Source organism: Chelonoidis abingdonii, chromosome 7 (genome assembly GCF_003597395.2).
Source record: "Chelonoidis abingdonii isolate Lonesome George chromosome 7, CheloAbing_2.0, whole genome shotgun sequence".
Classification (NCBI taxonomy): Eukaryota; Metazoa; Chordata; order Testudines; family Testudinidae; genus Chelonoidis; species Chelonoidis abingdonii.
The window spans coordinates 28,152,700-28,178,326 of NC_133775.1; the positions used below are offsets into that span (position 1 = coordinate 28,152,700).

General features: G+C 38.1%; 1 protein-coding gene across 19 annotated transcripts in view; it reads left to right on the plus strand.

Moving 5' to 3' along the window:
• ADGRL2 (adhesion G protein-coupled receptor L2) overlaps positions 1–25,627 on the plus strand; it is a 501,988-nt gene that overhangs the window by 289,601 nt on the left and 186,760 nt on the right. The window contains exon 1 of one of the 19 annotated variants that reach the window (XM_032774097.2): positions 17,380–19,783. The exons of the other annotated variants lie outside the window; for them this stretch is intronic. The gene's annotated coding sequence lies outside the window, so the exon portion shown is untranslated. Of the gene's footprint in view, positions 1–17,379; positions 19,784–25,627 lie in introns of those variants that run through there. 19 annotated transcript variants of the gene reach the window in all.

Consider the following 25,627-nt stretch of genomic DNA (forward strand, 5'->3'; position numbering starts at 1 on the left):
GATCCCAGGAACAACATCAGAGCTCTCTGTCCAGAAGAGTGCAGTGCTAGGAACAGCTAAGATACTGCGCAGAACCCTCAAACTCCCAGGCCTTTGGTAGAGGACCTGAGGTTGAGGAAGACACATATCACCCATAGGGGTGAGAGGGGAATTTATATATATATATATATATATATATATATAGAATTGTAGCATTTCATTAAATATATAACCATTTTGTCTTTAAATAGAGTTTTTAAAATTCCATAAATGTTTTTAATCTGGGAAAAATGGCATGGTTTTTTTTACATCAAGTGAGAATATGAAAGAACTGCTAAGAAAAGAAAGCTATTGCTGCTATGATTTCTTGAATAAGACAAAAAAATTGGTTCTCACTTTTCTCTCAATTAAAAGTCCATGCTATTATTTGTGTAGATTCCAGATCTCTTTTGGGATTCTGGCTTCATACAACTTTTTGGTTCATTTCACAGGAATAATATTAATCTTAATTAGCAAAAACGATGGGCTTTTCTCTCTTTTTTTTTTTAATCACTAGATTATCCTGATAAATGAAAACTTCTTGTCTTTTTAAACAGTAAGCTGGATATGTTATCTATCCTAAGGTTTGTAGTTTTTTTGTTAGATATCATCTTGTTGGGACGGGATGGCTTTCTTGATGAGTAGATGACCCTTTTTTTGTCTGGAACCCTAACATTGCTGGGCATTATGCCAACTTAGAGTCTAACTATTTATGACCATGCATTCAAGGTTCAACTACGCAAATCATAACTATTAAACAAAAAGACATAGCAGATTTGTTTTTTAAACATATTACATAGCTCATAAGATCAACACATTTGTTTTCTCCATTTTAAAATATAGTTTTGTCAGTAATGATCAGTAATGATTGAAGAGATCATCACCTTTTAACATTTTATTTAGACTGAGTCAGATGGAACATAAACATCTTTTCTCTCCTATGCTAGAAAAATAATCATATGGAGCACAGCTAAAAGAGAGATTTGGGCTGAAGTAAGAGAGAGAGAGATGCCTATGAAACGCCTAGATTCCCTGTATTGTACTAATATATAGTCTTTAAGGAGTGCAGTTCCACCATTATAGGAAACTATATATGAATGCCAGGCCCAAATCTGTCCTCAGCCTATAGGCAGGACAGCACCACAACAGCACCCTCAGTGGCTGCTATTTCAGTTTTTAGGCTACAATAGGAGCCATGATCCCAGCAAAGCCCCTCTCCAGGAGTTTATGTGGATCTACATTCATTTAGCAGGCACAATCACATAGTCCAGAATTATTGCCCTGACCCAATCCCAGCCACTACCATCCCTATAGTGGATCCCAGCTCTACTGCATGTAAGCATCTACCTATAAACAGTGCAGCGAAATAGTGGCAGTTCTCATATGCACTCTACAGCTTCTATGCCCTGAATGCATTCTGTTCTAGTCAGACATACTACATCCATCCCTCATGACATTTGAACCAGCACTCTAAATGAAAATGTAAGCATTGTGCAATTGTGAAGGGAGGTAAAAGTAGCCCTTTGGAGTAGGGCCTGCCACTTACTATGTGTTTTCAGAGTGACCAGCACTGATTGGGATCTCTAGGCACTACGATAAATAAAAATAGGACACATTAGTAATCTTGTCCTCAAGTAGAGCTTGTTGACTGTTGTCCAAATTCTTCGAATAAAAGTACAACAAAACTTATTTCAAGAACTGACAGAGAAATATAGCAAAACAGAAATCTACAGAATATCTGAATCTATTTAGATACAAATAAAAATTAATACTAATAAATACAATTTCCATGGCTTAACCAAATGGAGATTTGACTCTAAAACTATGACTGTAAACAATTTATCTACAATTTATCACTCTTCTATTGATCATAATTAATTACAATTAAAACTTATGTTTTTAGGTATTAAATATATAGTGTTACTGTTTGCACTTAAATCATATAATTTCTTCTTCTAGTACACTGAACTGCTGTAGCATTATTCTCTTCTCATCCTATGTATGTGTGTGGTAAAAAGCAGATGTGTTTATTTGAGTTGTGGATGTTGCCTGTTTATCATAGAAATATAATAGATAGATTCGAGTTTATGAGGAACATTTTTCATTCAGAAAATCTTGATAACATAACATAAATGATGCTAATGAGATTTGGGCAGTGTATGTAATACCAAGACTCAGAAGACAAGGACATTTTTCTTGTTAAATACACATTATCTGGTGCTTTTTGAAAATGCAGAAATATATGGTATCTACTTCGTAACTCATCACGTCTTTTTAAACTGTTTTAGCTTTTTTCTGGGTAGAACTGAAAATTTATAAGAATTAGTTTATAGCGGATAAGGTACTGAAGAAGCATTTGAGGGAAAGTTCATCTAAGTAGACAGCAACCATGAAAATAACATTCACGTATTAACAAAGGATCAAGGGCTGCATTCAACCCCAACAGAAGCAGGTTCCATGGATTTCATTGGGTGTTGTGTGCACTTGTTGCAGGACTGAATTTGTTCCCATATGAAAAACAAAGACTGAAATGGAAAATGGCTCACTGCACAGGACATTTGCTAAGGAAAGAGACAAAAAAGAATACAGAGAGACCATAGTTATATTATCTAATTAGCCATAAAAGGCAGAGAAGATCACTTAAACTGAAATAACCCTACTACATCGCAATTAGAAGATTAGTGAAAAATGCTAGAAATATAAAAATAGGCAATATAGTGTTAAGAATGGTCAAATGTAAAGTTTGTGTTCTAATATAAATAAAATATCAGTTTCATTTTAATCATACATAAGTAGTATAAGAGGAAAAATTAATAAAATCTCATATAAACAGCGGCATACTATAACTGCTCTTGGCAGATCTAAATTACATACTTTATTTATTGATTGATTGATTGATTGATTTTGCCTTCCTTAGTTACACAGAGATCAGGTCCATATTTTTGAGCAGGAAGAAAGTTGGGAGGGAACATATGCTTCTTTGTCAAGTGAACATGCCAAACGTACTACTGATGATGGCTAAAGACTGCTTATTTTACTGCCCATAAAAATGGGGTTAATTAACAAGGAAAGGTCGGACTTTTGGCATAGTCTGTATTTTTCCCAAATAAATAATTAACTTTTTAAAGGGGGTGTAAAATAGTTAAATGATCTTGTAGTTGTAGGACAAAGGGGATTTTTCAAATGCTATTTCCCAAGCTCTGACTAAATAAAATAACTTAATCTGAATCAAGAGTTGAGTATGGCCAAGTAAGGATAGTTTTAGCTTTGTAAGGTACTTTTTATATATCAGAAAAGTCAGTTTTATGTGTTAGAGCAAAATAATGTGCTTTAGCAGAGGTGAAGCAATTATGGAAGAAGTGATGTGAGCATTTTAGTGCAGAGTAAAGCCAATTAAGATGAACTAATTGGACAAAGTCTTATTAGTGTGTCTTAGCCAATATCCATTCTGAGCAGATGTAGGACTCATTGACTTCAAGTTAAATTTTGTTTTAACTTAACAGCTGTAGGATTGAGACCATGGGTGAAATCCTGGCCTCCTAAAGTCAAGAAGAGTTCACCCAAAATTATTTCATTTTATCCTATAGTTTTTCTAAGCAGGAGGGTAAGGGAGTGGAAAGAGGCTGCCCAGGAAGTAAAGAAGGAACGACTGGGATAAGGAAAGAGGTTAAGGAGAGAATATAGAGATGTTCCACCAAAATCATGGTAAGGTGGGCTTGCACATCGAAGTACAGAGTCTAAGCCTTATTAATTCAGTACAAAGTCTAGTCATTTACTCTCTTTTAAACGTCTATCCTTTAGTCAATCCATTTTGAAAGATTGCCCTTCTCTAGAGAAAGCAGCAAAATCCATTGCTTTTATGCACAGTCAAATATAAATAATATTTCAAAAGCTAAATTTAAAACGTTAGCAATAAAAATACGCAGTGTATATTTCTTTCCTAGGAGCCAAAATGGAAATTAAATTCAGTTGAGCCCCACTTACTTAGAATGGAATTCAATTTAAAAAAATCTCCCTGGATTCCGTACTGTGGAAAGCCTCACAAATTTATTTTAGGGAGTTCTGGTGTGGAGGCTGGCCATAGTTTTATTTTTATTTTTTTCATGGAATCCAGTTTCAGTGTTTAAGGTTATTCATAACTCACCTCGGCTGCACAGTTTACACATATAAACTGACTGAGGACAACTCGTTATTAAAGAAGTCGGCAGGTGTTCGTGCTCTGAAACATATTAAATAAAGAACTCAACAGGCTCACATTGACTGCAAGCTCCAAAGAGAAATTAAATAATGAAGACAGCAGCTCTGCAACAGAGACCATTTCAGCATAAGTACAAGGGCTTGTCAGATGATGGGAAGTTCTGTTACATTTTTTTAATTAGATTCTGCATAAGAGTATTTGTTATTGATATGAAAATTGCAAATTAGAGATGGACACAAACCCATACTTTGAGGAAGTCTGGATCCGGAGTCAACAGAGTACTGAAGAAACATCGAGACAAATTCTGGCCTGACTTTTATCTGTCCCATGCCACCTGATTTCTTCATTACTCACCAATAGGCTCGCATGTCTGGGCAGAAATTAATTCTGTTATGTTCCTGAAGTTAGTTGAAGCATCTCATCCACACCAATTTCCATGTGCAGTATCTTTGGAAAGTCCAGAGGAGAGAGGAGAAAAAAATGACCCTCTTCACTTCTTTAGCAAATATTTTTCTAATGCATGAAGTTTTACCAAATCCTGACCTTAACCTTATTTAAGCTTTTTCCAGACATGGTAAAAATTTAAAATACATGCTCACCCTGCCTTGGGATTTAAGTTTAGATTTTAATGAAATTATTTTAAACTGAATTTTTAAAAGATTAATGACCAAGTGTAAGTAGTCTTACTCTTCCCACAGATTCTGAGTTGCTGAACAATCATATTACAGAAAATGTCTTAAGAATGGCCCTTAATATGAAGAATCACAGAGTGTATTGGTTTTTCCTTTATTAAAAATGTTTCCTTACAATCATTATTTGAAGAAAATTGACAATTAATAAGAAACATCTAATACAGAGCTTCCTTTTTGGCAAAGGTTGACTAATATGTGGCCAGATCAAACACCCAGTGAAGCCAATGAATAGTTAACTTCTGTAGTGGTAGGATTGAGCCCATAAGACTTACTGGAAAATAAATTGTTAAATGCATCCATGGTCACAATTAATATTTTTTTAAAACCTGAACTTTCACAATGTATCTTTCACAAGTTTTCATAGTGAAGTAAAATAGTCTTTCAGTAACATACTTTTATTTAAAAACTCTTACTAATGAAAAAAATGCTACAAAATCTTTGTGCCCACCGCCTCTTCTTATCAATAGAATATATTCCTGTAATATAAGCCCTGGAATTCTTGAGATGTCATAAGAATTTGCTTTAGCTTTTCTTTTAAGTGCCAGTTGCATTTTTTTAATAAATAAGAGAATTTCTGAAAATCTCCAAGACCATTTATAATTTCCACTCTCACACCTACAACAGCTCTGCATCAGACTTTTTGAATTTCCATGTCTATTTATGCTTTTTACTTCTACCTCTCCAGGTTAATCACATAGGCTCTGGAACATCAATTTCTAGCAGACCCCAGTTACAGACTCCAAAAATCAATAAGTTAATATGTACTTACAAAAAGGAACATTTACTTGTTTACTCAAAAAATACAGAAATACAAAACACCTAAAATGTCCCCAGTCCTGCAAACATTGAGGCATGTTAATCTCCATTAACAGGCATAAAGTTACTCACATGTTTAATTGTTTTCAGAATTAGAGCTCAGTCCAAACTTGGCAAAAATTTACACGTTTAACTTTACAAATGAGAGTAGTCTCATTCATTTTAATGGAACACATTAACATGTTTAAAGATAAGCATGTGTGTTTACAAACTGGGGCCTAAACTTGTGTTAATTCAAATTAAAAGAATAACACCAGCTAAAAAAAATAATAGGTTTGAAATTCCCGATGCCTTCTATTCCTAGCAACAGTGTATTCCAAATCCATCGTCATTATTTCATTTAAGAGGAAAAAAATAATTATTTCGTATTATTCACTCACTAGGCATAACTGAAACCTCACCCAAATAAGTTATTGTCTTTACCAGTCTGTTACTGTCAGCCTGGGGTCCCTTATATGGGTAATTAATACGTCTTTAATAGAAACAGTTGTCTGAAAGTTCCTTTGCAGCCCCCAAAATAGTCAGAATGAGGCTAAATTGCTTTTAATCAATCCTGAAGATTTTTTTCTACAACTGCTCTTTGGAGCCTCCGAACTGCTACTCTTTCATATTTCCAAATGAAGGCACAAGCTGACTCTAATTTTCTTCTCTGAGAAGCAAAACATACTCACAACTGCCTTTACTGGGTCCAAAACCCAATCATGTTACTCTACATCAAATCTATTACCATTTGCAAAAATATAATGTAATAGGCCAAATTCCTCTCTGCCTATGAAGCTAATGAACTGGTGTAACTGAGATTATAAATTGGTGCAATACATACGCTCAGTGTTATGCTTATGGCTCATGCCTGTACTCCTTATTCAGGTCAAACTCTTATTTTAAGTCAAGGAATGAGTTAGGAGTGAAAAATCAAACCCTCTGTCTTTAGATTAGTCTCATGTCAAAGCAAAAATGGCTATCTCAGGGATCGGCAACCTTTGGCATGTGGCCCATCAGGGTAAGCACCCTGGCAGGCCAGGCTGGTTTGTTTACCTGCCGCATCCACAGGTTCAGCCGATCATGGCTCCCTCTGGCCACGGTTCGCTGCTCCAGGTCAATGGGGGCTGCAAGAAGCCACAGCCAGCATGATCCCTGGGCTATCGGGTGCTTTGAAACAGAGGGTGAACAAATAGATTATATGCAGTTTGGGACATTTCATCCACATAGACTCCATTTGTAACATTTTGACAGAGCACGAAGAGGTAAATATAATTCTTGTATATGCAGTATAGTAAATGTATATTAAAATTATGATTCTACAGTTTTAATTATATTTAATTATTAGGGCTGTCAAGCAATTAAAAAAATAATTGCAAGTAATCGTACTGTTAAACAATAATAGAATACTATTTATTTAAATATTCTGGGGTGTTTTTCACATTTTCAAATATATTAATTTCAGTTGCAACACAGAATACAAAGTGTATAGTGCTCACTTTATATTTATTTTTGATTATAAGTGTATGCACTGTAAAAGGACAAAAGAAATAGTATTTTTCAATTAATCTAATATAAGTACTATAGTGCAATGTCTTATTATGAAAGTTGAACTTACAAATATAGAATTATGTACAAAAATACTTCATTCAAAAATAAAACAATGTAAAATTTTAGAGCTTGCAAGTCCACTCAGTCCTATTTCTTGTTCAGCCAATCGCTCAGACAAACAAGTTTGTTTACATTTTCAGGAGATAATGCTGCTCTATTCTTGTTTACAGTGTCACCTGAAAGTGAGAACAAGCGTTCTCATGGCACTGTTGTAGCTGGCGTCGCAAGATATTTAGTGCCAGATGTGCTAAAGAGTCATATGTCTCTTCAGGCTTCAACCAGCATTCCAGAGGACATTCATTCATTTTTATGATGGGTTTTGCTTGAAAACCATCCAAAGCAGTGTGGACTGACGCATATTCATTTTCATTATCTGAGTCAGATGTCACCAGCAGAAGGATGATTTTCTTTTTTTGGGTCTGTAGTTTCTGCATTAGGGTGCTGCTCTTTTAAGACTTCTGAAAGCATGTTTCACACCTTGTCCCTCTCAGATTTTGGAAGGCACTTCATATTCTTAAATCTTGGGTTGAGTGCTGTAGCTGTCTTTAGAAATCTCACACTGGTACCTTCTTTGCGTTTTGTCAAATCTGCAATGAAAGTGTTCTTAAAACGAACAACAACATGTCCTAGGTCATCAGCCGAGACTGCCATAACATGAAATATATGGCAGAATGTGGATAAAACAGAGCAAGGGGGCTTACAATTCTCCCCCAAGGAGTTCAGTCACAAATTTAATTAATGCATTATTTTTTTTAATGAACATCATCAGCATGGAAGCACATCCTCTGGAATGATGGCTGAAGCATGAAGGGGCATACAAATGTTTAGCATATCTGACACGTAAATACCTTGCAATGTTGGCTCAAAAGTGCCAAACAAATGCCTGTTCTCACTTTCTGGTGATATTGTAAATAAAAAGAGGACAGCATTATCTTCTGTAAAGGTAAACAAACTTGTTTGTCTTAGCAATTGGCTGAACAAGAAGTAGGAATGAGTAGACTTGTAGCCTCTCAAGTTTTACATTGTTTTGTTTTTGAGTACAGTTATCTAACAAAAAAAAATCTACATTTGTAAGTTGCACTTTCAGGACAAAAAGATTGCACTACAGTACTTGTATGAGGTGAATTGAAAAATATAATTTCTTCTATTTATCATTTTTATAGTGCAAATATTTGTAATCAAAATATACAATTTCAACACAAAATACAAGATATATATGAAAATATAGAAAAACATCCAAAATATTTAATAAATTTCAATCGGTAGTCTCTTGTTTAACAATGAGATTAAAACTGCGATTAATCAAGATTAATTTTTTAAATTGTGATTAATATTTTTTAAACACATGAGTTAATTGTGATTGATTGACAGCCCTATTAATTATATATCATTAGAACTGGAAGACTAAGAAAATTAAACATTTCACCAGAGGGTAAGCTGCATAGAAATAAACTTAAAGTAACATGATTATAAACCTATATATAATATTTAGCACTTATCTTCAAGGCATTTTGAAAGTTTAAAGACCCAGTTCTGCACTTCCTGCACAGCCATAGGCTCATAGACTTTAAGGGCAGAAGGGACCATTGTGATCATATAGTCTAACATCCTGCACATTGCAGCCCACAAGACCTCACTCACTCCTGAAATAGACCCCTAACCTCTGGCTGAAGTCCCCAAACATGGTTTAAAAACTTCAAGTCACAGAGAATTCATCATTTACACTAGTTTAAGGCTGCAAGAGACCCATGTCCCATGCTGCAGAGGAAGGTGAAAAACCCCCAGGGTCTCTGCCAATCTGACCCAGGAGAAAATTCCTTCCTGATCCCACTTATGATGATCAGTTAGGCCCTAAGCGTGTGAGCAAGATGCACCAGGCAGATACCTGGTAAAGAATTGTCTGTAGTAACTCAGAGCCCTCCTCATCTAGTTTCCCATCTCCAGCCATTGGCAGTCACGGATGGGCCACATTCCATTGTAGGCAGTCCCATCACACCATTTTCTCCATAAACTTATCAATCTCATTCTTGATGCTAGTTAGGTGTTTTGCCCCCACTGCTTTCCTCCTATCAGTTTCCATGAGAGCTTTAGATATGCACGGAATGTCAGATTGAACCCTAAACAATAATCCTCACTGTCTTTGTGAGGCAGTTAAGTTTTATTATTATTATTATACAGATGTGAAAAGAGGTTCAGAATTGTTAAATTACTTGCTTTAGGCCACAAAAGGAATCAGTGTGAGAATTAGAACACAGGACTGCCTGGCTCCTAGTCTTGCATGCAAACTAGACATCTCTATGGGTTTAAGCCAAAGCCCACTGGAGCCTATAGGAAAAACTTCCGTTGACTTCAATAGGATTTGGATCAGGCCCTAAACGCTTACATATTCTGTAGTGATGCTTTCACATCACTGACATATTCCTGAAAAGTTCACTTTCATTTGGTCTTGGGAGAAGATCTCTATATTTATAAATGTTTTACATATTTTATTTTCTATATTTAAGAGAGGAAATAAGCTTTGCTTCACTTCATATTTATAACTAGTATTGCCAGGATCCACTCACTAAAATACCGTGGAAGCTGGTTTACTGCAATACTCATTCTAGTTGTCCTTTCTGCAATGAGACACAGCAAATCCCTATCTTCAGATCTAAATGACTATGAATTCACTGACTCTTTGTCCTGTAAAACTTTTCATATTAATGTAGTTTAATAAGCTGAGAAATGCATTAGCTTTTTAAATAAATCTTTAAATAGGGTAGTTTTAAATCAGAAAGATGTTTTGGTCTTGGAAAATTATGAGAACTAGTATTTGTCTAACAAGACCTTAAGACCCTGGGAAGAATTTTAAGGATTTTTATGAAGCTCAGTATGCATTCTTCGGCTAGGTTCTGGCATAGTTTCAGTATGACTCCAGTGCTACTCAATCAGTTTATTTTATAATTAAAAACAAGGAAACAGTAACAAAAATACATAATATATAGCACTCATGTTTATAATAGAAACATCCATAAAGGAAGAAACATGTTCTAACTCTTCTCATTACCCCAAAGGGAATTGCATCTTTAATCACACAAAGCACAACGGCTTTCTAATTTTGTTTAAAGTGTTTCAGTACTTACAAAAACCAGATCAGGTTATTGTAAATCTAGAGCAAATTAGAATCATTGGCCTCTGCTCAGCTGTATTCAAGGGTACTATGTAAATCATAAATTTAATGGCATACTAAGACACACATCTGTTTCTATTTTGTAGAAGTTAATAATCTAACTACGGAGTATTTAAACACTACTTTCATTAACTGGAAAATTGAGAAAAATAGCAACTGCTATAAGTCACAAGGTGTTGTTGCATTGAACCAAGAAAACTACATTGATAAACTGCAAGCCTATATACTAAATAGTTTTCAAAGATATTTGTGTCATTGTCTATTGCCTGACCTCGTGCTGCCTCTTTCTTTCTCCTAGAAAAATGTTGCTTAAACAAACAGAGCAATACTGCTAACTGAAGTCTGCACCTGCACATGGTACATTTTAATCTATAATTTTAGTACCAAATGGTTTCACAATAAGAGGTAGAAGATGCCTAAATTTCCCTTAAAATTAGATAGATAATGGTATAATGTGGTAAAAATATATGTATTTATTTTTACATAATTAATAGTCTAATAATTCTATCATCCTTAAATTAATATTCATTTTCCCCACTGCTTTCAAAAGATAATTTTGTGAGCAGTACTGATGAAAATTTTCTATTGCAAAAAAGATTGATTGCTTATGTACATTTGTTTTTATACATTTTATTTTCTAGAATGTCTACTTCATCCCAGAAGTTTTCATATTATTGTCTTTATTTAACCTAACGGTGTAAACATAGATACAATATCAGATGCACTCTACAGTTTGTGGCATTGTGCCAGTATAGGTCCTGATAGTGCGCCATGGCTTTGTGTGGGCAGAAAGGTCCCAGTTGGTGTGGATCTCATTGCAGAATTTGGGCCATTGTTTTTAACTATTGTTTATTAAAGTCTCATATTTTTTTTCAAATAAATATGTAAATGATTAGCCAAACTACTGATCAGCTGTGTATATACTTTATCCTTTTCAAAAAAATTTCAGTTGAGGTTGCAAGTGAGAGTAGAGTTTGGGCTCCAGCTTTGTGCAGTAATAAAAGACTTAAATGCCAAGGTTTACTGTGATAAGATAAAGCCATTATTAAGGTGACAGATTTTGAATGATTAATTCTATTGTGAACCCAGAACACAGTTGCAGTAAGTGGCAAAGTTCAAGCATGTAGAAGATTAAATTAAACACCCATTCATGAAAATTATAATGGCACAAATTATTTCATGATGGAAGAATTGCTCTCTAAAGAATCTATCAGAAAAGATCCAAGCCCTGGGAGGTCACAGATCTAGCTTCAATGCTTGCTCATTTATGCTAAAATTGTCTAAACTACTAAATACTTTCCATTAGGCTTGGGATGCAGGGGCTTGACTGACATTCATATATATAACTGTATGAATATGTATCTGATCTCTCATCAGTGCTAGAGTCTATGAACTTCTTTTATATATATACACATACAGTAATACAGTTTAGGGGGGAATTGATATATGCACCTTTTGCTAGTACTGACTGAGGAAAGAGTGGATTGAATCCTTGTGCTCAAGCATAGGGGACAGGGACAGAAAACTAGAGCAGTAAAACTTTGTGCTTGTGAACTTCAGTAAGACTCTATGAATACCAAGACAGGAAAACCCCACAACTCCTGTGTAGTTATGCCTATGAAAAACTTTCTAATACACAAAGTCCCCACGTAGTTTTCAGGAGACCTTTTCAGCCAGGCAATAAAATATTGCTTAAGAGTGTTGTCTTACTGATATATTATAGCATAGAACTCTGATTCACTATGTGCAATTTAAAAAGGTCTATTTTGGTGCTGATTTTCAACAGACAGCAGCTAGTGCTTAGAATGGGCTGAGTAGCATCTTAATTAATTATTTAATGTTTTTTAATATTTATAATTAGTAATAGTACTAGGTAGTCAATCGATGTTCCTCACAACAGTAGTGCTGTGTTAATATCACTCTTTCGACTGCAGTATTTTTAGAAAGCATAACCATACCTTCAATCAGACAGGAGCAGTATTTGTCAAAAACATTGAGGTTTGTCAGAAGTAAATGCTCATTTGAAAAAAAAAAAGAGATGGAGTATCATTGATCCCTATACTTTAGTGATATTAATACCCTTGTGCTGCAGGTATTTGTAATGTAAAACAAATCATTACTGAAACAGATGCCTTTACAAGCAGATTTTTTTTTTTTAAACAAAATGACTTTTCTTACAGCTGTTAGAATCACACTTGGTGGTTTGACAGAAGCATGATAAAATGTGAACTGGAAGACCTAAATTCGGAAGGAAATCTGGGTCTTATGCCCAGTCCATGCTGGTTGAGATTGATTGCAAAGCAGTAGTGATCTGCACAGTTTGTGAGGGGGAGGGATTGACTTCACTGCTGTTTCCAGGCTCTCTGACTAGTGATCCATGATGCATCTCTGGTATCTGCTCCAGAGAGAACTAATCACATAACTGTCAGTGCTGCGATGGCAATAAGCACCAAGAGGAAGAAATATATATATAAGGAACTAGATCATTGGCACAAAGCAGAATCAAAGCAGGCATAATGAGCCAACTGTAGATTTCTCTGGTGGGGGGAGGATGCATTGGGTGGCACAGGACCAACTCAGAGCAGGTCCAGATGAGAGAGTGGTTAAAACACTACCGATGCTTTGTCTAGACTTGAACTACCACTGGCTGGGAAGTCTAGGATAAATAAGGTTGTACAAGGATTGGAGAAAAAGAATCTGCTCAGCTTCAGTAGTGGTTCTGTTCTTTTCTTGTCATGTTCTTATATTGTGCCCGTCACTGTCGTATCTGAGCACAGTGGTCACTCTGGCCCAGCTTCTTAAAGGTATTTAGGTATTCCTGCACTCAGTGCTACTACAAGTACTATATGGGCTTTCGGAGTAGCTGGAATGCTTATACTCTGTCACTTAAGATGGGGAAAGGAATAAGCTTCTTGATCCACATAGTCACGGATCTACTAGTTTCCCCACTGCACTGTCCATGGCTTGTTAATCTCCTCTTTATGGGCCTTGTGATGTTCTGTACTGTGGAACCAGAGCTGTTCCACTGTTTGAGGGCTTTTCTTTCCCACTGATGGTTGGTGATGGCAGAGGGAATATCTGAATTAGGTGACAAGCAGTTCTACAGAGGAGAGGTGGTGAGAGAGAGAAAGAAAGAGAGAGTATGTGTGAGCAGTTGACCCATAGGGTATGTCTACATTACAGCTAAGAGTATGCCTCTTAGCCCTGGTTGACAGACTCACATCACACTCCGTCTATACCAGCCGGGGCTGAGACTCATGTCAAACTCCCTGTCTGTACCTGGCCCAGGCCGGGCAAGCTAATGATCCAACCAGTGGACCTAATTCAGTGATGAATCCTGGTCACATGCCACCTGAGGCCCATTGCGCACACGCTAAGAGGAAGCTGGACTCAAGCTAGCTTGTTAAAAATAGCATGGTGGATGTAGTGGCTTAGGCTGCAGCTCCGACCCTCAATCCTAAGGGGGTCAGGTGGTCTTAAACTATTGTTTATATTTTAAGAGCATGGTTCTACAATAACATATACTTCCATCATTTGTATTCACAAATTTACTGCTCAGGGAATGAGGAGACAACTGTATTGTCTTCTCATAAGGAATAATCCTTTTCTTGCTGAACAAAGTTGCTTCTAATATTACTAAATTAAAAAAATAATTTCTGCCTAAGAAACAAGAAACAACAGCCTTGTTGAATACAATTATCTTCATTTTCATGAAGCTATTTAAATTAGAAACATGAGTTTCTACAGTTGGGAAAAAAAGCATCCATGGTTAAAATGTTTGAAGCCCATCAATCTCTTTAACCACACAGCTAATGTGTTCCTTCTGTTTTCTTTGAATGAAATCACCATGAGTGGTTAGATGTTGATTTAACATAAAACAAATGGAAATGGGTGTTTCCTTAGTCATGTGTAGAATTTATTTTTAAAAACAATTAGCAAGTATTCTGAGTAAGTCAATGATTTTGTTATTTCTTAAATAATAATATAGATTGTGAGTCATTAAAATTGATTAGTGTAGTAAAATGTATTCAAACTGCACTTTACTTGTTAGGAACAGCTGCAGAATTTTCTTATTTTATTGATGGATTCTGATTTTTTTTCCAGTGACATTAAGAACAGTTATTTAGTTTAAAAGAACTGGCAATTGTCAAGATGTAGTTCCAAAGTCTTAAGATAATATACATTTCCTATTGTGGACTAAACCCTGCTCACTTTACAAAACTCTCCTAAGCTTTGAATGAATGAAACAAGCAGGATTTATCCCTTTTTATCATTCACTATTGTGTTTGAAATGTTGAAGTCTGTGTGCCAAATTAAATATATCTTAACACTATAGACGAGTTAATGTAAATTTTAGTCTGATTATTACACTATGGATATACAGCCCCTTCCATCGGTCTTTGCTCATATGAGGACTAATTATATGTTCACTGATGTGTTATTCACAGGAATGTGTGGATGGATGGGGGAAATCTCTTTTACTAATATTTAAAATGTAATCATTTTTGTACACTCAAACAAAAGAAAAGTGGATGCAGAAAATCTCTGTAAATCTTCAGCCCTTTCTTTCATGAAGAAAAAAATAGCTGGGACAATACTAAATTATGTATCAAGATATTTTAATATTTTTATTTCTTCTTTCATGAATACCGAGACGTACACCACTATTTTATGGTAGAAAACTCTCCAGCAGTATCAACACAGATGCATGGTTGTATATGAAAGCACACTTTTGTAGGATATGTTCAATCACCTTTTTGAAGTATACCCTCCCAAGAACACAGATGACAGTGAAATTTATTCCAGGCGTTGCCATGCACGCTTTCATTAGAACATCCATATTCAGTAAGTCGTTTACAATTCCTTGTGAGTCGTGTCAATAATCTATAACAGTTTGCTATTAGTCTTCAAGGGCCTGATCTGGGACATGAGTAAGTCCAACTGACTTGAAAGGAGTTTTATGCATGGAGAACATGTAGGTTAAAAGATAATGTTAACAAAACCTAACATAATAGAATTGTGTTAGTGAAAGTATTTGTTAAAATAATGTTGATGTAAACAATTTTGTCTGGATTTAAATATTCCCTGCAGTGTTTGGAATCCAAATATTTTGCAGTATTGTGCATTACGATTATAAACAAAAGAGAAAATGACTAGTCTATATTTACTTTGTGGAGTTTAAGTGGTGTGAAATGCAAAAAGTGAAATGGTGGAAACAAAATTATTTATTCATAACTGTTTCAGTTTTAATGATCTAAAATGTTGTTAGTGGGAAATTGATTTTTAGATATGATTTTTAACCTGACAGTTTTCCTTTCAGTTGTTTTTAATCATGTAACTTATACATATAATACATATAGCGTATTTCCACATTGTATTCCATCTTCTTACTGAAAAGTTTGTTTACATAACTGAATCAACCATAATTTTAAGTGTATTTTTCGCACATTCCATAGCTAATAAAAAGAAGTCATTTAAAGAAAAAGAACAAACTATTACAGGGCTGAAAACATTATTTTAAGGACTGCAGGATCTGGCCCATACTCTTGGAAAAATCTTACTGAAATCAGTGAGAGTAAGAAGTGCAGAACTGAGTCCAAAATATACTGTGTGGATATATTCTGAAGAAATGTATCTTCAGTTTTATCTGTTGTTACAATTTGTGGCAAAGGTACGTAACTCTTTATGTACAAAGAAATTTAATTCCCAAAGATTCCTAAGGAAAGAAAAAAAGTTAGTCCACAGTCGAGCAGTGGAATTCACATAGGTGAATCTCCATTGTCTTCAGTGACTATCCGCAAAAGGCCAAGTTCTGCAGTCTTCCTCCTTCTTTACTTGGGCAAAACTTTCACTGAAGCCAGTCAACAGTTTGCCTAAGAATGGACAGCATGATTCCTCTCTCCCAAAAGAAAAACAAACATAAATCCCTATCTATGTTATATTGTTTATAGCCCAACCCTGCTCCCACTCACTGATTGTAGGTCCTCTGTTAGTGAATCACTCTCATAATTTTTTTTCATCTACAGCTGAACTTAGTTTAGAAAAACTAGAATATCAGTAACAAATATACATGGACATTTTTTTAGTTATGGTTTCCTTTATAAAGATGTCTCCATAGCAGGTACACTTAACCTCTAAATAGAAACCAGTTTCAGATAAATGCATTTTTAAATTATATATACCATTGTGTATGTTTTATTCTGTTAAACATATTTAAGGGCTTTGCTGGTTCCCTGAAATTATTTATAAAGGTTTAATTTTTTTCAGCAAGAAAGAAACTTTTCCCTATTATATGGAAAAGAGTTAAACTGACTATACACAGAGGGCTGTAAAATGCTCATATTAAAACTGAAAAAAAAATAGTAGGAAAAACATGGACTGGAATCTGGCCTCTGTTTTTTTTTAATTGAGGTGACCTTTAAGCACATCTGCTTCTCTTAATTCATATTAAGAATTATTTAAAAAAATACTATTGCATTTTTATGTAGCGATATCAAAGACTGTTATCACAACAGAAGCTTATATAATTGAATACAAAGTAACATGCTAACAAGTTGATATATAAAGTGTTTCTGAATAGAGAGATAATGACCCAGATTTTCTGGTGTGATGTGGTTGTTTTGACCTGAACTGCCAGCATATTTTGGACCTAAAATCATCATGACTGGCACTGGAACGATCCCTAGAGCACCAAGGTAAAAATCCTGCAGTAGCTAGAGCCAAGAGAGCTTTTACACCACTTTGCTTCAAGAAAAAAAGAGGCAAGGCCACCAGTAGAAAGGAAAATGATTGGGTCACACTTGTGCTAAGTATCAGGGGGCTAGCCATGTTAGTCTGTATCCACTTGTGCTAAATTGATCCTTGGGTGGATGTTTGTCCCCCTGTGGCAGCCTGGTATTAATTCAGAGCAGTTCTTTAGCTGTTCTGAGACAGAACAAAAGTGAGCTTTTAAGTTAAATTGTACAATGTTCTTGATTTGTGTTATCATTTCCTAGGGTTTTGTCTACTGTCCCTCCATGCCTTTATATAAACAAACACTTCCCAATGCCAAGTTGCTTCTTGCTGAACTGGGGCTTTCGAATATTTTAAATGTCCACATTTTAGAAACAATAGAACATTTCTTCAGTATTTGCAACTTAAGAAAACATTTCTGGAGCCTTGAGAGGATATTATTGAAAGAAAGCAACAGGATTAGTGGACTGTACTTGTACATATACGCATATGATTGGTTCAACTTAATATCTTTCTTGAAATTGTGTTCAAGTATTATTTATCCTGGCCTGACATGCATTCTTTAATGTAGCTCCTTCCTTTGGATTGCTGTCTCTGATTGCTGACAGGGGTAATGAATAAGAGGGTAAGGAAATGTGTTCACTGGACAAGAGCAAAGTAATTTCAATGCAAGGAAATGAAGGAAACAGACCTAGAAAATCCTGAATGCATTTGGGAGCCTTAGACTCATTTTCCTTCCTTTGCTTATTTTTGCTCAGAGATGGTACCGTGCTCCACAGACTCACGGTCTGGTGACTTATGGGCATGTACACGAACAGTCAGTGCCGTTTTTACTCAGGTACACTATGCACTCTCAGGGGCTTGCACTTTAACTTCTCAGTGCGAGAAGAACGTGCTGAGTGGCCCCTGAAGTCTCAGGCCTTCAAAGGCAGCCCTCCCCCTCAGGTGCCCTTCTTGGCTTGCCACCGCGCTCGGCGTGCGGCAGAGCCACTGCAGGCAGCTTGCACACAAAGGAGGAAGGACTCGCGCTAAACTTTCAGGGGCCTGACGCTGCCTCCTGCCCCTTTGCAAACGTGCACTGGGAAACGTCCAGCCCTACGTGCTGGAGTCGAGGAGAGAAAGTGCCGAGGCGACGCCTGCCTGCCCACAGCGTCACGCTCGGCTCGAGAGAAGCCCCTGGGGAAGGGCGTCGGAGGAGAGGCCGAAAGGGAGCCGGGCAGACAGAGCGAGCCAGCCAGGGACACCCAGCATCGTTCGCTTCGCTGTCGGCGGCGCGGGCCCTTTGCAGGCTGCCCGGGACAAACCTTGCAGCAGCTCCATTGGCTGAGAGCGGCTAGCGCTGCTGCGGCTGCTGCCAAAACAGCTCAAGCCAAGCGCCCCCTTTCTCCAGCCACCCTCCAAGTAGGGCAGCGGCGGCTGCAGCAGCAGCAGCAGCCAGCCAGTCAAATGGAGTGGAAAATGGCCAGTGGTGGCATATAGCGCCATAGATTATCTGCTTCACGTTTTGTATTTAGCTGCCTCTAATCTGCTTTCCTTTGCCTGAGCCCCCAGCTGGGGAGGGGGAGGGGAGAGGCAAGCGGGAGGGATTCTGTCCTTTGCTGCCAGTACTATACGCGATAATGTTTATATGATTAGCTGAGCCCAGGGGTGGGGAGTAGAGAGGGGAGTGGAGATTGGAGGAGGAGACTGGAGGTGACTCCAGTTCAGAGCCAGTGGAGAATCTGTGTCAGGATTTAGCAGTCCCCAGTCACACACACAGAGGTGCATGAGCGAAAAGGAGCTTGCAATACAATTCCCTGGCATTGTGTGCGTGTGTTGCGTTGCCCCCCCCCTTTGCTCTGTGTGTGTGTGTGTATGTGTGTTACTAGCTCCGCGCTTGGTTCCTGGGCTCCAGCCGTTCACGGGGCAGCAGCGGCGAGAGGAAGACGAGAAATCCGAGGAGGAGCTGGAGCCGTATCATGCCAGAGGCCAGAATGTCATCCAGGGAGATGTAAATAAGGTCGATGCGAACGAGAGAGACACGGAGAAGGGAGGGGGCTTTGCTCTGCCAAATTTGAGTGGGTCGCCCCGCTGCTCCTGACCTGCTGCTGGCATCGCCTTTATTCCCTTTCTCGTGATCGCTGCTGAGAAAAGACTCCCAAGTCTGATCACAGACACTGGGCTTTGCACCGTGGGCCACCCCTTTGACTTACTGCTGTTATTTATTTATTTTGTGGTCGGGAGCCTGGCTATTTTAGACCTTTCCTGCCAAGCGGGGTGTTGGAAACTGCCGGAAAATGTTGACTTAGCCCTAGCGAAGGCAGCCCACCGACCGGCCGGCTGCTTGGAGGAGGAGAAGCCGCCTTGCGCGTGTTGTCCCAGCTCAGCAGCGAGCCCGCTGCCTCCCTCTCTCCCTACCCTGCCCAGCTTTTCTCCTGCCCGGTCCCCGTTGCGCCTGCTGTTGCTGTGGTGCCTCCTGAACTCACTCCACTGCCCCTGGCGTTCAGAGGGGGCTCACCCGGCGCACTTCTCTGGGGCATCCGAGTTGGAGAGAGAGAACCTGGCCCGGCTCCGGTTCCACGGCGCGAGGTAAGACGAGCTCAGGGTAACAATCTTGCTGCTGCTGTTCCCAGGACCTGTTTGCTACTTGCGTCGCTTCCCTCTTGAGCCGTTTGCAAAAAAGAAAAAGACTGAGGAGGGGGTTGGCATGTTTGCTGAACCCACGGCCGCCCCCCTTCTCCCTTGGGGTGTCCCCCGTTCCCAGTGAACCACAGTAAATTGGTGGCGGCGGCGAAGAGAGGAATAGGCCCCCTACATCCCATGCAGCCTGGTTTTTTTTTCACGCCATCACCATTTACTAATAGTCCGCGCCGGTTAAATCAAAGTNGGCAGGGGGAGGGCGCGAGGGCCGGCGGCAGGAGCATGGCTTGCTGCCTCTTGGGCAGGCAGAGCCCCGGGGGCTGGTTAATCCCCCGCCAGGGGCTTCCCAGGCAGCCCCAGAAAGGAGCCGGTGACATGAAAATGGAGCCAGATGTGAACTAGGGTGGCCGATCATGGCAGCAATTAGAGGCAGGCTCCAGGAGCGGCGGGCCGGCTTCTTGCAGGGGGTGGGCGCCCTGGGGAAGCAGGACTAGCAGGGTGGGGGGTGCAGAGGAGCCCCAGTGGCGTGGAGTCCCGGGGTGGCCACAGCCTCTGGGCCCCTGGGGAGAGGGGAGCCGGTGCTGTAGGCTCCTGGGCAGCGGGACTGGTGGAGCGGGACCCGGGGGGCGGGCTGCGCTTTCCTGCCCAAAGGAGGCTACGGGCCGCGGTGGGAGAGCAGGACCGTGGGCAGACTGCGAGCTGCCGGCCTCTCGCCCTCCGACTCTTACTGGCGAGGTGGGGGCGGTGCATCGGCCTATCTGACTTGGTAGCCCGGGGTCCAAGCGGAGCGTTGGCCCTTGCGAAGGCAGAGCCGGAGCAGGCTGCAGCTCCCTCTTGCAATGAAACAAGTCACCCCCCAGGATCCTCGACCTCCTCCCACAGCCCTCACCCTTCCCCCCAGCGAGGCTCTGGTGTCCGAGCTGGGGAAGGCTGTCTCCTTCCAGGCTCTCCTGAAAAGGGACGAGGCTGAGCGGCTCTTCCAAAGGAGCCTGCAAGGCTCTAACTAACAGCAGGAGCCATATGGTTCCCGTTACTGGAGCAAGGCAGCCCTTGCTCCCCTCTTTGGTCTGATCCAACATTCTTTCCTGTATATTGAGCCAGCAAGTCTCCTTCTCTCCCCTCCCTCCTTGGGTTCAGAGGAGTAATATCTTGACGTGGGTAGTTCATTCATTTGTCTGTGTGTGTGTATAGAGCAGGCCCCACCGAGTCTGTTCTCTGGCGAACTCAAGTTACGCAATGAAGAAAGTTGCATCCGTTTAGTAAATAATTACCTGTTGCAGATTTATTTTAAATAGCTTCATGAAGAGCCAGTCCGCCCAGCCGCGAGTGCATAGGGAAAGAGGCTTCCAGCTAGCAATGATAATCCTTCCCAGTTGTGGAAAACGGAGGTTTTTTTTTTAGTTTCAGATGTGGAAAGCTGGGGCCATCTGGAGACAGAAAACAAAGTACGTGTGTCACCGGCACCTTTTACTGTATCTGGGTTTAGCAAAAATAGTATCAGGTTATAAATCTAAATTAGTGCTGGTGCGGTTTGGACATAGTTGATTTGTCAGAAAGTAAAGATGTGTTCAGGTGTATGTTTTTCTTTGCATAGAAATGTTCTTGCGCACACGATGAAGAATTCTGCAGAACAAATGTTCTGTTGGTTGGTTTCTTCAGACACTCTGATTCCCTCCTTTTGTTGCTTGTCACTAAAAGAGGTGCCATTTCACATCATTCTGCACAAATTGTTTGAATTAATGCAAGTGTGAATTCTTACCGTTTGAAGGGGGCTATTAGCATATCAAAGGTTTCTTAGTTCCAGCTCAATTGAGAAAATTTCAGCTTGTCTTCCATTTGCTTCCAAGCAGAGGCCCAAAGGGCAGAGGGAATTGTAAAGGGATAAAATGGGGAGGTGGATTTGGGTTATGTTTCTGAACTTTTGCTGTTTTGTAATTATGTGAGTGAAAAACATTGTCTGTCTGCTGCAGAGCCCTTGCAAACGGTCAGACAATTATTTTCTATTGGTTAATGGTTTGTTCAAGAAAAAGAGTGACCTTTTATGACAGCCACAGTGACATTGCTTCTGGTGTCTTCTGTCTGTTAGTGGGATTTAAAAAGCCTTTTCTACTGGACTCATGCTTTGAGTATGGCCTACACATTATGGCATTAGGTAGTGTGAATAGGAAAGAACTTCTAATTACTTCAGAGAAAAATGAAATCTTGAAATAAAAGGCTACTCAATTCCAAACCTTTGAAGTAAACATACTTTTCTTCTTAATATGTAGGCTAGGATAATAGACAAGCTTTCAGATGTAGTTTAAAGAAGTGTTACCACATACTTCAATTTCATTTTTATTATAAGTACATTTCTAATGTGAAAAATAATAACTTTTTGTAATCTGATTTAATGGGTTAAATACGGAATACTAAGAGCAAAGTATTATATTTTGCGGTTAATGGTGTAGTGAATATTCTTAAGGAGGTGTGACAAGGCTTGTGTCGGTCTCATAGTAGAATATTTATCATTATGTTTTAAATTGGTTTACATACCTCAATTTACACAATTTTTGATTCATTAGGTACTGTTGTTTTCCTGTGTTTGCAAAGAGCAATGTCTCAGTCTTCTCTTTCATTGTCTTAAAAAATCAGTATTCATAATCTGGTAAACCAAGAGCTAAGCAAAATGCAGTTATCCTTCAGTAAGGTGGGCCCTTTTCCAGAGAGTCGATGGGTCTTGGGGACTGCATTCTGGTCTCTCTCTTGTCTTTGGCAAAAAATAACTTTGCATCTCCTAGACCTCTTAAACTGAATAAACTATAATCTATTTTTTATGTTTGGGGGTTTTTTTAAAAGTGGTTTTGAATGCTTTGTAGGTTCATGGGTTCTTTACACAGGGTAGTGTAAGGAATATGAATAGGACATGCCTTTATTGTAAGAGATATCTTTACTAATGTTCAGAAGAGTTCTTTTTACTTTCATTTAATAAAGAAACTGAGTTGCATGGTATAGAGGCTTGAAGAAAACTGTAGTTAATTACATAGTTTATTTAGATTTGTATTACCCTTAAATGGACAACACTTCGATATTTTGTAGACAGATGCGTTTTAGTGGTCCTAAAATTGTGTCATTACTTTGAGGTAATTTTCAGTAGTTTATTTGCCTAGTGCCTTCAGCTGTCTAAAGTGTACCTTTTGGTGGTATAAAAGGAACATATTAATATGATTGCCATTATTGCACTTAAGTTGCTGTTAACTAGTCTGCTTTAAATGCAAAGCGCTATAAAGAAAGTGCATTATCCTTAGCGCTATTAGGGATAATCTCAAAATTGTCTTGAAAATGTTGCACTTCAGTTTATGTGATGGTGATCCCAAATTTGACAAATCTCTAAAGATATAAAATGCAGTGGAAGAAAGATTTTCAACATTCAGATGACAAAATTGGACCACTTCGAGAAAAATTAATGTGCAACAGCAGCACTTCAGCTGCCATTTTCAATCACTGTGGGTTTCTGTGTGTTGGCAACAGAAAAGGAACATAGACATTCATATAGTTCTGGGAGCTGGTGGTTGGGGAAATCAGGATATTGAATCATGTGGGGTAGAACAGACCAATTACTTCAGGTTTTGACTTGAGAATGGCCAATAAACATTTTTTTGGTGGGGCTTCTGGCTCCCCCTGCACATTAATAGACCAACATCAAAGCGAGCAACCAAACTTCCAAATGTTATAAAAACTAATGTAAAGATACAGATCTTACATGTAGTGTTGCAAGTCTTAATTTAAGACAAGCAGTTGGAGTTTTTATTGCAGCAATTTTCACAATCAGCAGAGACATTAACACCAGGCTTCTGGGTGTTTCCTTCCTTACAATGAGCAAGAGAAGAGCTTTAAAAAACAAAGTTTGTTTAGTAGTTCAGTCCTTGTTTGATCACTTCAGAAGCTTTCTCCATGTTTTATCTATCTTTTTTATAGCTTTTAATGCGTTAAATCAGGAATTGGGTTATTCAGAGGATATTTCTTAGCTTAGGTAAGAAAATACTTTATTTAAATTAAAATAATCATGGTGGCAATAATATAAAAGTTTGTGCTATATTTATTTTTTAATGATACATGCTAAACATGGGATTTTGTTTCTGAAAAATGTGATAGCTCAAAGTGTATCTCTGTTTGAATAAGGTTATATCTTTTTAGTAGCGTAATCAAATTAATGTACTGTACTGTTTGGTAAATACATTGTAATCTAGCAGGTTGTAATTTCACTTTTAGAAAAACAGGCTCCTATTTGTAGCAAATTTTGTCTACATTCAAGTTGGAAAAACATTTTTATTTAAGTAAGTCTCGCTGTTAACTGTGTGCATCCAGTATAGGGAAAATTACATAGTTAGGAAAAATCAGAGATTGAAGCATAAAGATGATCAATTTTTTTTTGAAAATTTGGCCTAAAAAGTTTATCTGATGCACCGGTACTTCGCAGCTTTGCTTGCACCACTTCCATGTAGTGTGTTGACTTTTATATTGAAAATTTTTGTAGATTTCTTCTAAACAGTTCTTGCTGAACTTACTGGTAAAATTATCCTTACCAGGAACTACACTAATCCCTAGACAATTCTTTTACATTTTAAATAATTGCAATACATTTTCCTGAGCCATCATATTTTCCATTGGGAAGTACATCAGGATGACAGATAAAACAGGAACTTGAAGTAGCTATTAATGATCTTACCAGGTGAAGTGCAAGAGAAGAAGTGAAACTATGTCTGGTGGATAATTGAAATCATATTCATGCACAGGTAGACAGGCAGTCAGTTATAAAGCAGCATACTTTATAGCAAACTTTAGTGAAATTGTAATCAATCATGTTACTTAGATATGTCATGTTCAACAGAATTTTTTTTATCATTTTATAGGATTGATACATTTGTGATGTGAAAAGGCAGCTTGAAACAGCAAAATATTCTACTACTTAAGTATTTAGGTGCAGTTTTAAACTTAATTCTGTGTTTTATTTTTGTTTTTCAAATCTTAGAGTTTGAAAAAACTGAAAGATTTAAACAATCACTATTGCAAGTGGATGTCAAGATAACTGGAAAAGCAAAAAGCTATGTAAAGGCCATTCTCAGTATTTTTAACAATGCCGTTTAATATTTAAATAGATTTCAAAGATATGTTCATTTGCTTTTCAGCAATTCTTAAAATAAGAGTAGTAAGTGATTCTGTAGGGATAGGTAAGTTTGTGGTATTATTTGAATACATCTATAGGAAGAAGTGCATTAAATCTTTACTTAATGAACACGCTTATTTCAATCTGAGCTGTGTCTAGTAAAAAGGTTAATTCAAAGTTGTCACTCTTAAAGCCCTGCTCAATAACCATATTTTCTTGAAGCTCAACTTTTTCACCTGTCAGTGTGCGAAATACAGGTTCCAACATTTTGGGGGGTTGTGTGCTGCTTACTCGCTAGTGATTTAAGTTGTAAAAATGCATTGCTTAACGAGTAGTACAATCAATTCAACCCTCTTACGATACAAAGTGATAATTTAAAACCAGTTCTTAAGAAAAGGGCCCTTGATCAGATTCTGAATTATAACATTGTCCAGGTTATGGGTCATTATCTTAAATTGAGTATTTTATGGGACTTTGAAGAAATATATAATTTGCATGTGTCATGATTTCTTTCTTGTTTGATTTTCATCAGTCATTATTGCTACGATTCAACTTACACAAGCCTGTTATTTACCAAAAATTATTTAGAAAGGCATAATAATCAAGAGCATTGCTTGACTGACTGAAGCAAACACAATGCTTAACACCTG